Source organism: Pteropus alecto, unplaced genomic scaffold (genome assembly GCF_000325575.1).
Source record: "Pteropus alecto unplaced genomic scaffold, ASM32557v1 scaffold48, whole genome shotgun sequence".
Classification (NCBI taxonomy): Eukaryota; Metazoa; Chordata; class Mammalia; order Chiroptera; family Pteropodidae; genus Pteropus; species Pteropus alecto.
In genome coordinates, this window is record NW_006442110.1 from 1,748,521 (window position 1) to 1,760,300 (window position 11,780).

General features: G+C 48.6%; 1 non-coding gene across 1 annotated transcript; it reads left to right on the top strand.

Annotated features, from left to right (window-relative positions):
- Positions 1-1,998: 1,998 nt before the first annotated feature.
- On the top strand, positions 1,999-2,117 carry LOC112469945. Its single transcript, XR_003042791.1, has one exon. It is a non-coding gene; the product is annotated as a 5S ribosomal RNA (ribosomal RNA).
- The last annotated feature ends 9,663 nt before the right edge of the window (positions 2,118-11,780 follow it).

Genomic DNA, 11,780 nt, shown 5'->3' on the forward strand with positions numbered 1-11,780 from the left:
CCACGGAGCTGAGGTGGTTGGGGTCCTCGGCAGAACTGGGTCCTGCACGAGGAAGCTGTAGAGATGTCCAGGGTGGCGGCCAGAGCAGGAGCCCCCTCGCACACCTCTGTAGAAACGTGGGGCAGAGAGAAGGGACTCGAGGGAATGGCATGGGGGCCAAGGAGAAAGAGGAGCCTTTAACAACGTCCTCAAAGAAACCGAGATGAAGATGGCCCTTGGACAGGAATATGGGCGAAGCCATTGTTCTTGGCTCAGGTGGGGGGAAATGATGGTGAAGTTCGGGGGTTCGGGATCTGCCACCTGCTCTTTGCCTGTCTCGCCTGCTCTGTGTCTGGCTGCTGTTCCCTTGCTCTTGTAAGTGACCTTGATTTCTGAGATGGGATTCCTCCCTTCTCGGGGTTAATGATTGGTGACTGTTACAGATAACACTTGGGCAAAGATTGCGTCCTTTACATTCTGGGCCGCCAGCCTCTCTTAAAGGGGCAGGACTGGTAGCCTTGGGGATGGCGACATTGTACGTGACGGACAAACATTCGGTGCTGTGGAGGGGCCGTGAAGACAGAATCGGTGTCTAGGTGACCGTCCAGAGACACCGGCCCACAGCTTTCCCTTTGCTAAATTCCCATATTTTGTTTTTAGAAAGTCACAACGCATCAGAGATGGCTGAGATAATCTAGAAAGAGAGATTGTTCCCTTGGAACCACGAGAAAGCAAGACGTACACAGGGACCTACACGGAGGCCACTGTGGCTGGGCCAGAGAGCTAGCCGATTAAATCTCCAAGTGCGCGAAGCCACTGTCCCAGATTTCATCTCCGACGAGGGACGACTGGTTTACAAAGAGAAACGTCTACCATGTTTCACGAGGGGCTCTGGCGCTATCGATGTGTCGAGCCCGATGAGTCTTTGCTATGGCACTGTCCGTTTCGCAGCACCCCTGGCCTCTACTCACAGGTGCCACCTCGGGGGCGACGACTAAGAATGTCTTCCAACATTGACAGATGTCTGCTGGGGGACCAGATTGTCCTCTTGTTCAGAATCACTTGTCTCTATGTAAACCCTTATGATTTGTACCTGGAAACTGCATCGCCTCCAAATTCCCTGTCACCGGAGTCTGTCCCACCTGTCCTCCATGCTTTAGCAAGAACGCAGGTCTGACCGTGGCCCCTCCCCCCACCGGATAACATTTAAACTATTTAATTGTCACGAAACCCCCCATGCAGCCCAGTCTCGATCTTCATTTCATTCTTGGTGCACCCCCTGCCTCGAACGCCACACCTGCCCCCTGCCCGCCATGTCCCAGCCATGCCGAATCACGCCGGGCACATGGGGCCTCTGCCTGCATTGCTCCCTCGCGTGAAAGGCTCTCTCTCCCTCTCTCCTTATTCACTTATCGAGATCCTTCCTTTAAGGCTCGGCACCAAAGCCCCCCTCAACCCTTCCCACATCCTCCCTGCAGCTGCCTTTTCCTCCTGGTTTTAGGACCCCTTTGCGTCCTCACACTCCTCAGTAGCTCCTAGTCCACAAGTCTCTCTCTTCTGTTGCTTCTTTGAGGGCAGGGACCGTATAGTAATTTCTTCAGATCCACAGGGACCAATACAGCGCCTGGCATGGGGTGGGTGCCTGAGTTTTCGTTTTGGATTGAATGAATGGACAGAGCATGTGGACGAGGCAGGTGGAAGAGATGTTAGGGACGCAGAGCTCTGAACAGTTTCCATCGGTTGCTGTGTGTGGCATTTTAAGAAAAGCACATGCTGGATGGTGAGGTTTCAACCAGTGTTTTTTTTCCAGCTTCATTGAGATACAGTTGCCATATGCCACTGTGTACGTTTAACATATAGAAAGTGTTGATTGGATACACTTATATATTGCAACATAATTACCACGGTAGCGTTAACTGACACTTCCATCACATCACATAATTACCAGTTCTTTTTTGTGGTGAGAACATTTAAGATTTACTCTTTGCTTCTACAGCCATGCAGCCCTGAACAAGCGCGATCTACAGCCATGCCACCCTGAACAAGCCCAATCCCGTCTGATCTCGGAAGCTAAGCAGGGTTGGGCCTGTTTAGTACTTGGATGGGAGACCACCTAGGAAGACCAGGTGCTGTAGGCATAAAAAATAAGGGATTGTAAGCTGACAAGGTCCTTGCAATCTGAGAGGTCAACCAAGGGTTGCCTCGCGTAAAGAAAAAAATTACTCTTTGAGCAACTTTCTAGTATACATGCAGTATTATTAACTATTATCACTATGCTGTATGTTAGATCCCCAGAACTCACTCATCTCTAACTGGAAGTTTGTACTGTTTGACCAGTATGTCCCATACCCCCCACCCCCAGCTCCCGGTAACCATCATTCTAGTCTCTCTTTCTACAAGTTATACTTTTTAAATCCCACGTATAAGTGAGATCACACAGTATTTGTCTTTCTCTCTCTGACTTATTTCACTTAGTATAATGCCCTCGAGTTCCATTCATCTTCTCACAAATGGCAGGATTTCTTTCTTTTTCATGGCCGAATAATATTCCAATGTACGTAGCGCATCTTCTTTATCCATTCCTCTGTCGATGGACATTTAGGTGGTATCCATATCTTGGCTATTGTGAATAATGTGATAAATACGGATGCAGATATCTCTTTGAGATCCTGTTTCCATTCCCTTTGGACATATACTCAGAAGTGGGATTGCTAGATCATACGGTAATTCTAGTTTTCATTTTTGAGGACCCTCCATCCTGTCTCCCGTAGCGGCTGCACCAATTTACATTCCCATCAGCAGCGCACAAGGGCTCCCTTTCCTCCGCGTCCTCGCCAACACGTGTTACCTCTTGTCTTCTTGGTGATGGGCATTCTGACAGGTGTGAGATGCTTCCTCACTGTGGTTCTGATTTGCCAGTCCCTGATGAGCAGCGATAGTGAGTCCCTTTTCATGTACCCGTTGGCCATGTGCGTGTCTTCTCTGGAAAAACGTCCGTTCGGTTCCTCTGCCCATTTTTAAATCAGATTTTGTCGTCGTTGCTCTTGAGTCGTATGAGTTCTTTATATTTTTTAGATATTAACCCTTAGCAGATATGTGACTTGCAGATATTTTTCTCTTATCCCGTGAGTTACCTTTTCATTTGGTTTGTTTTCTTTTGACGCACGGCCTCTTGGTTAGATGGAGTATTGGGTGATCAAACCGGGCAAGAGTCTTTATATGGTATTGCAGGCCCCTGAGGGCAAGGACGGCTGAGAGCGGTGTAAGTCACCTCGGCCACTAGGTCACAGGAGCTGTGTGGCCTCCCAGGGCCCACAATCAGAAGGGCCCTGCACTGATTTAATGCTCTATTATCTCTTAACTTTTGAACAAGGGGCCCCATATTTTCATTTTATACCGGGCTCTGCGATTTATGTAACTGGTCCTGGTTTTAGAGGTCAAGGTTTGGACCTGACTTTAGAGGGCCAAGGAGGGATAGGGCAGGGAGACATTGGGGGTGGGTTTGGGGGAGGACAGTCACGTTTGCCCACTGCAGGGCATGAAGGTAGGTGAACTGGGTTGTTAAGATTGAGGGGTGAAAAATAAAAAACAGCAAAGGGTCAGGGGCGAGGCTGAGTTTCAGAGGGATCCAGGCCAGGGATCGGGAAGAGAGCCTTCGGGCAGATTAGCAGCAGCAGTGAAAATGTAACAGGTGACTGAGGCCAAAGTCTCAGAGGCCTGCTTTTGGGTGTGGCCTTGCTGGCTTCTTTCCATCCCCTGCTCTAGGACTTGCTTTCGGTGCCTCTTCTGTTATCCAGCCGCCCGGTTGCCGAAGGAAGGGCTGCCACACAAGGGCTGATTTCTTTTAGAGCAAATGCCCCCTCGACAAAGTTACAGCCCCAGGTCTGGAGGGAGGTTGGGAACTGGAGGAGACTGACATCTGCAACATTCTGCACCAGGAGGCAGAAAGCCCTGGGGCTGTTTGAAAACTCACTCTGCAGTCTGCAACCAGCACCAGGAGATGCAGGAGCAGGTCCGCCTCTGAAGGTGTGCTGGGGTGCTTCTCACCCACCTCAGACTGCCCTCCTCCTCCTCCTCCTCCTTCTACTTCTTAATCATCATCATCATCATCGTCATCCCCATCATCAATTTTCTTTTTTTTTTTTTTTGCTAAAGGCTGTGAACTTCTTAATCATCATCATCATCATCATCATCCCCATCATCAATTTTCTTTTTTTTTTTTTGCTAAAGGCTGTGGGATTTTATAAATAAGAGAGAAAAAGAACAAACAACCTATGTTATCATGCATTACCCATATCAGTAGTGAGATGGGTGAGGCCCAGGCAAGTCGCTCAGATTAACAGCCGGACCAAGGATGAAGACCTCAGGCCCTGGTAGGGCTGGGCTCAGAGGGAACATAATGACACGGGCTTTGGGCGCCCGGTTCTGCCAGATCAGCACCCACACTCCGCATTTTGGGGTTCATCTTATTCTCATTTGTTCCCCACTAGGATTTGGTGCAGTTTTGTTGCATAAGTTTCTGGCCAAGTGAGCTGTGCTCAGGGAAGGGTTCATATTGTGTGTTCTCATTAAAGTGAGGCGGGTCTGCAGGCGGGGAACCTAAAGGAGGTGACATTCAGGGGATAAACAAAGGCCGCTGACCAGCTCGTCTCTGTAGTTAAAAGGGTCCATTCCACGTCGGTGTGGGGGGTTTTGGGTTTTCCTATGGAGTGAATACGCACCACCACGCCCACCACTCAGAGGCCCAGGCATCTTGCCAGTAAAACCAGGCAGCTCTGTGCACCTGGTTTTACTTAACCCTGAAGGCGACCCTGCAGTAGGCACCATCCCTGGGACCACACAGCTAGTCGGGGGCAGAACCAGGATTTGCACCTGGGTCTCTCTGGCTCCTAAATCCGCAGCCGTCCCTGAAGGTCATTGCTTCCCTGTGACACGGTGGCGTCAAGACCTGTAAAGAGCCAGTGAACGCTTTCCCCTCCATGAGGCGTGTCCTGAGCCCCTTCGTCAGTGTGGGCAGCCCTTCCACATCTGCTTCTGGAGCTTTTGGGTCCAAGCTAGGATGGGTGTGTGAGGAAAGGCCCACTGCACTGGTAAGCAAGCCCACACTTTCGCTTACGCATGCTTAAAAAAAAAATCTTCCAACCAAGATTACACCTTCAGTGTATCTTTTACCAACTTAACGGCATTATAACTTATCCTTGAAGGCAGGGCCCAAGTCTGAAAAGTTAGCTTTTTGGTAAGGGTTAGATGTTTTTTGTACCTAAGTAGAGGCTTCATCTCTGATTTCAAGCGACTGGAATCTGTTTGGGATAAAGCTAGGTTCCACACACTGGAGGCCTCCTCTTAAAGCTTCAAGTTGCCATTCTGGATGCGGGTCCGCGGCAGAGCGGGCAGCCGGAGGGCCCCCCCCCAGTGGGGCTTTACCGGGGGTCTTGTAAGCCAGAAGCCTCCTTGCTGACACCAGTTGGCTGTGGTTCCAGAGGGTTCGCCTGAGGAACAGACAGAGCTGACTTCCCAGGCACCGGCTGAATGGCCTCTACCCAGCGCGGGCGTCCAGTTTCTCAGTGGGCATCCTTTGCTCTGAACACAATTCGAGGCTTCTAGAAGTGATGAGTGGGTGTTTTTCACAGGCCTCCGTGGTTCTGGAGATTTGTGAGCACTCAGAGTAGAAAAGGTTTTTTGTTTTTGTTTTCTGTTTGTTTGTTTGTTTTCGTCATGGGGCTCTGACACTTGTCCAAAGCCGCAGGGAGCAGGGGCCAGGCTAGGCTGCATGTCTCGGTGGTCAGGAATGAGTACATCTTCCACTGCAAACTCAAGACCAGACTTTAAGTGCTTCTCTCTCATTTTTGTCTTCAGGTCTGGCCACATGCTCTGGTGGGAAGGAGGCTCAGCGATCAAATTTCTACGGTAGAACCTAATTGGTTTCCACACGTTCTATTCTGAGCGTCCAAATTCAACTCATGGGCTTCAGGCAGAAAACGTCGTGCCCAGAATCAAGACTAATCTGAAGGATTTGAAGACCCGGAGGCATTCTGTGCCGCCTCCGATCCAGCATTGTTCTATGTCAGGCGATAGAGTGACAGGAAAGCCTGATTCTGTTCTGAACAGGCACAGGGAACAGCGCTGCCCTAGGAGTTGAGTTGAGCTGGGTGACGTTTAGAGAAGCCTGTTCCTTGGGACATCAGGTAAGAACTGTGGGGCGATGCAGACACATCTGAGCCAGTCCTGACTTCAGGGTTTACCATCTAGTTGGAGAGGAAAGGCACCTACAAAGAACACACCCTGCACACCTGTCAGATGCGGGTTTCGGAGCGAGGAAAGGTGGCATATTTTAGAAAGGGTTGTAGATATCCAACCCGCACAGAGGAGACCTGTCCTTTTCCGGCCTGACCCCAGGTGCTCCAAGAAGGGGGAATGGGGGGCTGCTCCTGGGGCAGCCCGTGGAAGTTCTGCCCAGTGGGGTGCCGCGAGCCAGGCCTGGCGGCGTGGGAAGCGGAACACCGGGTGAGGATGGTATGGGAGTGGGGACGGCTTCGGGGTAGGGGTCCCCCTCAAGGCCACATCCTGCAGCACCAACCTCCGCTAGCCTAGCATCTCCGATGGTCCCCAGGTCGGAGTTCAAGGCCCACTGAGCATCAGGGCGTGTCCTCTCAGTCAGCCAGAGCACAGTTTCTTTCTCATTGGCTGTTAGAGAGTGAGCGGCAGGCACATTGCCCATTGGCTACGAGGATGTGGTCGCCCCTCCCACCCCGTGCTCTAAGCTCCGCCTTCCTGCCCCTGCGACTGCAGACCTGGTGTTGGTGTAGAGCGTATTCGGGGAGTTGGGAAGCCCACCCGTTTTGGGAGAGTGTGTGTCCACTGTGGACAGGCGCTGTGCCAGGGACTGACCCCATGTGGAGTGACACACATGTGTCCCTCAAGCCCTTAGGGATAGCGCCACCCTTCTAAATTCCTCTCTTCTGTTGCCTGGCCTCCAAACCACGTGACCCGATAAATTCAGCAATGGAATGGGCGTTGGTACTCCTGGCAGTGATTCTCGCTATTACATTTCTTCGTTTCATTCGGTCCTTACGTCTAGCCTCAGATTCTTTTACTGTATTTCCCACTGTTTATGGCCTCAAATGTTTCTGGAACTAGAAGCATCCCTGATGTTGGTTTTATTTTTTTCTTGAAAGTGCTGAGCTGCATATGAATTTCTTTTTCAGGTTGTGGTCCCCAGTTTGCGGAAATGCGTTTCTAGCTTGCTGAGGCTTCCTAACGACTACAGTAACCTGGTTGGGACGTGTCTGCATCCATGCCTGTCACAGTAACGGGACACCCTGAGCCCTATTTATAATCCCAAATAGGGACTTTTTAACTTAAAAGAGGTGGTCGCTTTTCCTCTTAGATTTGGGTCATATTTCTAATTTTTGAGTCAGATTATAATCTGTAAACTCCTGCCCAGGTCACTACGCGGCTTTAATGAAATTTGCATGCCTGTTATCTCCTTAAGATTTGTCTAAAGACCTTTGAACTTGGCAGAATTTTGAGTTCTTTTCAATTGTAAGCTATAACATATATACAAGTGAACACTAAACATATAAATATGGTTGTATGATTAATTATAAAGCAAACATATATCTCTAATCGAGATTAGCTCCTTGTCTCAGAAGCACCCCCACTAACAATGACCCCTTTTCTCCCTCACTCCACAAATGACCCATTTAATGTTCTCGTGCAAATCACTTCTTTGCTTTTCCCTCGACTACTGTTTTGCCGATGTATGCATCCCTAAGGGATATAGATTGGTTTTGCCAGTTTTGAATTTTACATAAATAGAATCTTACTGAAGGTACGTTTTCACGTCTCGCATATTTTGCTCAATGTAGCTGCAGGTTGTTCATTGCTATGTAGTTTTCTACTCTGGGAGTTTGCAGCAGTTTCTGTATCCATCCTGCCGAGGATGGATAGTGGGCTCGTTTCCGGTTTGGGAATGTTATAAACAGTTTTTCCATAAACCTTTCTGTACATAGGAACTGGGGACTGTGTGTACCTAAGTGTCTAATAGTGTAGAATGCAATGGTGCAGCCACAAGCCACATATGTCGGTTTTCCTAGTTCGTGCCTGTTTTTCAAAGAGGTCCCTGCATGTGTGCAGAGTCTTCCCAGGCAATCAGCAGACCCGTGTCTCACCGGTCAGGGTTGGGGACAAACAGAGCTAACATCTCTGTGGATGCTCAGGCAGCGGGGGGCCGTGACAGGGGCTGACTCCAGCTCATAACCAGCATATCTGGTTCCTGAAGCAGATGAAATGAGACAGGATTTGGAAAAGTGGCTGGAGACAGTGGAGCCCTCTGATTCTGGGGTTTTGGTGTTGTAATACCCTGATTCCGGCCAACTGGCTCATCAGAGCAGGCGGTGTGGGGGTACCCACACACGGGAGGTATTAGTAGTTATCTGTTCAATAATGCATTCATAATTTCCAAAGAATTGTGTGAAAAAAATAGTTTGTTTTGTTTTGTTTTTTTTCCTTAGTTTCTCCTGAAGAGAACTCTTTGAAGCCACTAGGTGGCGGGGTTAATCACATGTAGATGGCTGGCTTGTAAGGGGCAGCTCAGACTTGGAACTGGGCATTTGAATTTAAATTCAATCTTGTTTCGATTCTGTTTTTTGAACTCGTTAATCATTAAGTTTAAGAAACATGTTGTCACAAGAAATATTTACAGGATGACATTGAAATAAAGACCCTGGCGAATTACTCTTTTCCTCAAACTAAAGATGGCATGAATTTCTCTTCTGTAGTGTTTCTAAATCAGTCCTTTTGTGGCCTGACTGGGTGTAAATTCTTTCCAGTCTTCATTCGGATGAACGAACGTCAACTCAGTTTGCCCTTCTGCTCGGAAGTGGTCTTTTATTGTCTGAATCTGGCAACCTCCTCTATTTATGGCCTCTCTGAGTCTCTTGCGAAGTCTGCCTCCCTCTGCCTGACCCTTCTCAAGCCCATCTGCTAACCCCTCCTGAGCTCTGTCTCCCTGGGCAACCCTCCCTCCCTCCCAGCAGCCCCAGGGGCCTGAATCATAGATTTTCTCTTCTGTAGGAGGTCAGATGTCACGCCACCCCTGCCTTTTATTATTAGTATTTTTTGAAGTTCAAAAGCAATTCGATTATTTGCAAATACAGCTAAAGCCACAGGCTTGAGGTTCCCATTTAGATGGCAAGAAAGAGTATACAAATCTGGAAGTGACTCTGAGATGCTGACGTAGAGATGCGCAAATAATCCCCAATTCATCTCCTTATTGTAAGTTATCGTTATAGAAAACTGACCGCCCCTCTCCCCCGCCGCCCGGTACAGTTCCGTGAGTTTTAACACACGTGTAGATTCACGTAACCAACACTGTGATCAGGATAAAGAGCCTGATCTAACCCTTCCCTCTCAGAAAACGCCCTGTGATATTCCCTATTCCGCAGCCCTGAAATCCTGCTTTATGACGTGCTATCTACACTTAACCATTTAAAAACACACTGCGCCACGTCCTCTGGCCACGATCATTTGGATCACGGTTTTCTGTAGGGAATGGGTCGTCCCCGCTGGGGTGTCACCCCAGCGGCATGGGGGTGAAGGAAGTGATTGGGATGACAGTGGCTTGTGTATTGTCCCTTGGTTCTTCCCCGCCAACACGGCGAGGAATTATAGGTCAGTGAGATTAAGGAAAAGTAAGATTTTTTTTAAAAAAATAAGATTTCTTGAAAGTACTTTTTAGAAGGAGATGAGCCACATGAGGGAGGGCTGCAGCCCTGTGGGATTTGGGAGGTGAAGAGAAATGACAGTCTGCCCCAAAGGGAGGGGCGAGTTTCCAGCCAGGAACGCTGTGGCAGGAACGGGAAGGTCTGTTGAGATCTGGGCCGTAATGGGAAGTCCTAGATGATCCGTTTGTGAGGTCACCTTGACTGACAGTCGGCGGCTATATAAACGCTTTGCCTACTGCGCAGGTGCTTACCCAGAATTCAGTCTGTTATAATTAGAGTCATGAACTTCCAGGCATAGTCACGACATTATAATAATGGTATAATGAGGCTGAAGTTAGGGTACTTTCTGCGCATGCGTTTGTAGCTGGTTTAGCCAGCCACTTTTACGGCCTTCGTGCTCTAGGATTTGGGTGATCTATAACCCTAAAAGACAGGTGTTTCTGGGAGGTCCTTAAGGGAAGTTTCCATGGTTACAGAACTGGGCTTTGGCTCCTGTCACCGATGCCCGACTAGCTACCTGACAGGATCATTTTCATTTAGCTGTTTTCGAGATTTTTTTTCCCTTTGGTCTTTAGTTTTTAGCCATTGGATTATGACACGTCGGGGCTGACACTCCTTTGAGTTAGTCCTGTTTAGGGCTCACTGAGCTTCTTGAGTCTGGGTTTATGTCTTCGAGAAGTTTTCAACCCTATTTCTTCGCACAAACAAAAGGAAATGTTCCGGAAATCTTTCATTTGCCTCTCCAGATATATTTTTTCCGCCTTTCTCTAGTTTTCTCTGTGCCCTGAAGGGGTATCTTATATAGGTCACATCACTGGGCTCTCTTGTCCTATTGTGGCAGCCTGACCCTGCCTGGCCATTTCTTGCTCAAATGAGTTTGTTCTCGACTCCCCCCTCCCCCACCTCAAAGACTCTCCAACTAATATCTGTTCTTTCATGGCCTGCCAACCAGTTAATGTTCTTTCTTATCTCTGTAGCTGTGTAGGAATAACAAGACTGTATAAAACTGCCTGTTATGTTACAATCGGGGCTCAGCCTTTGGATAAGGATTCGCTGAGCAGGTGCCGGCATCAATAAACGCTGCTTCCCGCTTATAGCCTCCGTGTCCCGTCTCTCTGTTTGAGAATCCTGCAACATTATGACTTTTCGTTGGGTTTGGCCAATAGGGAACACGAGCAAGAGATCAGAGGAGGAACATTCGGTCACCAAGATCCTTCGCTGCCAGGTCATCTCAGGCTGGCTGTGTTTCTGTGAGAAGGTGACAGTTCAAATCAAGCACCATCTCCATCGGCTTCCTCTGTCTCTGGCTGAAACCAGTCATTATTATCTTTCTCTGTCTTTTGGCCCTAGGGGTGATGATACCCCACCCACCCACCTTGGCTACCGGTCCTGATATGGTATTGTCACTTGTAGTTCCTTAGACTTTCCCTGTATCTTTATCAAACTCTTCCCAAATGACCCACTTTGAGAGATAGAGTGTTTTTTTTTGGGGGGGGGGCATGATTAGTCTTATTCTGTCACCACCCCCAGGCAGCTGTTTCCCATTGGCGTTTCAGATTTTTGATCTTTTTCCAGGTTGGACATCCTGAAGGAATAAGGCCCATTCGATTATTGCCACTTAGTTTTACATGAACTGATATAGACAATGTTTTTATTGCCACTTAGTTTTACATGAACTGATACAGACAATGCAAAGTTAACTCAAGAATAAGGAGCCCTAATGTGTATTTATTATCGTCATCATATCATTCAAATGGAGGAGGATATAAAATGGACATGTGCAGTTTTAATCATAATAACCGTGTGTCCACCATCTAGGTCAAGGAGAAAAATGCCCCCGACTCTGGGATCCTATGCAGTTCCCCGAGGGGGGCTGGGGGCAGGGCTTGAGTCCTACACCCAGGGAGGAAAGGGTGCTTGGCTGAGCGCAAGAGAGAGTTCAAATCCTCGCCAAAGTTAGTCAGAAGGGAAGTTTATTAACAAAGGGGTCATGCTCCGTAGACAGAGCGTGGGCTCCTCTCTGAAGGAGAGCGTGAGAGAGCCGGAGAGAGACTCTCAGGGACAGAGCCCATCAAG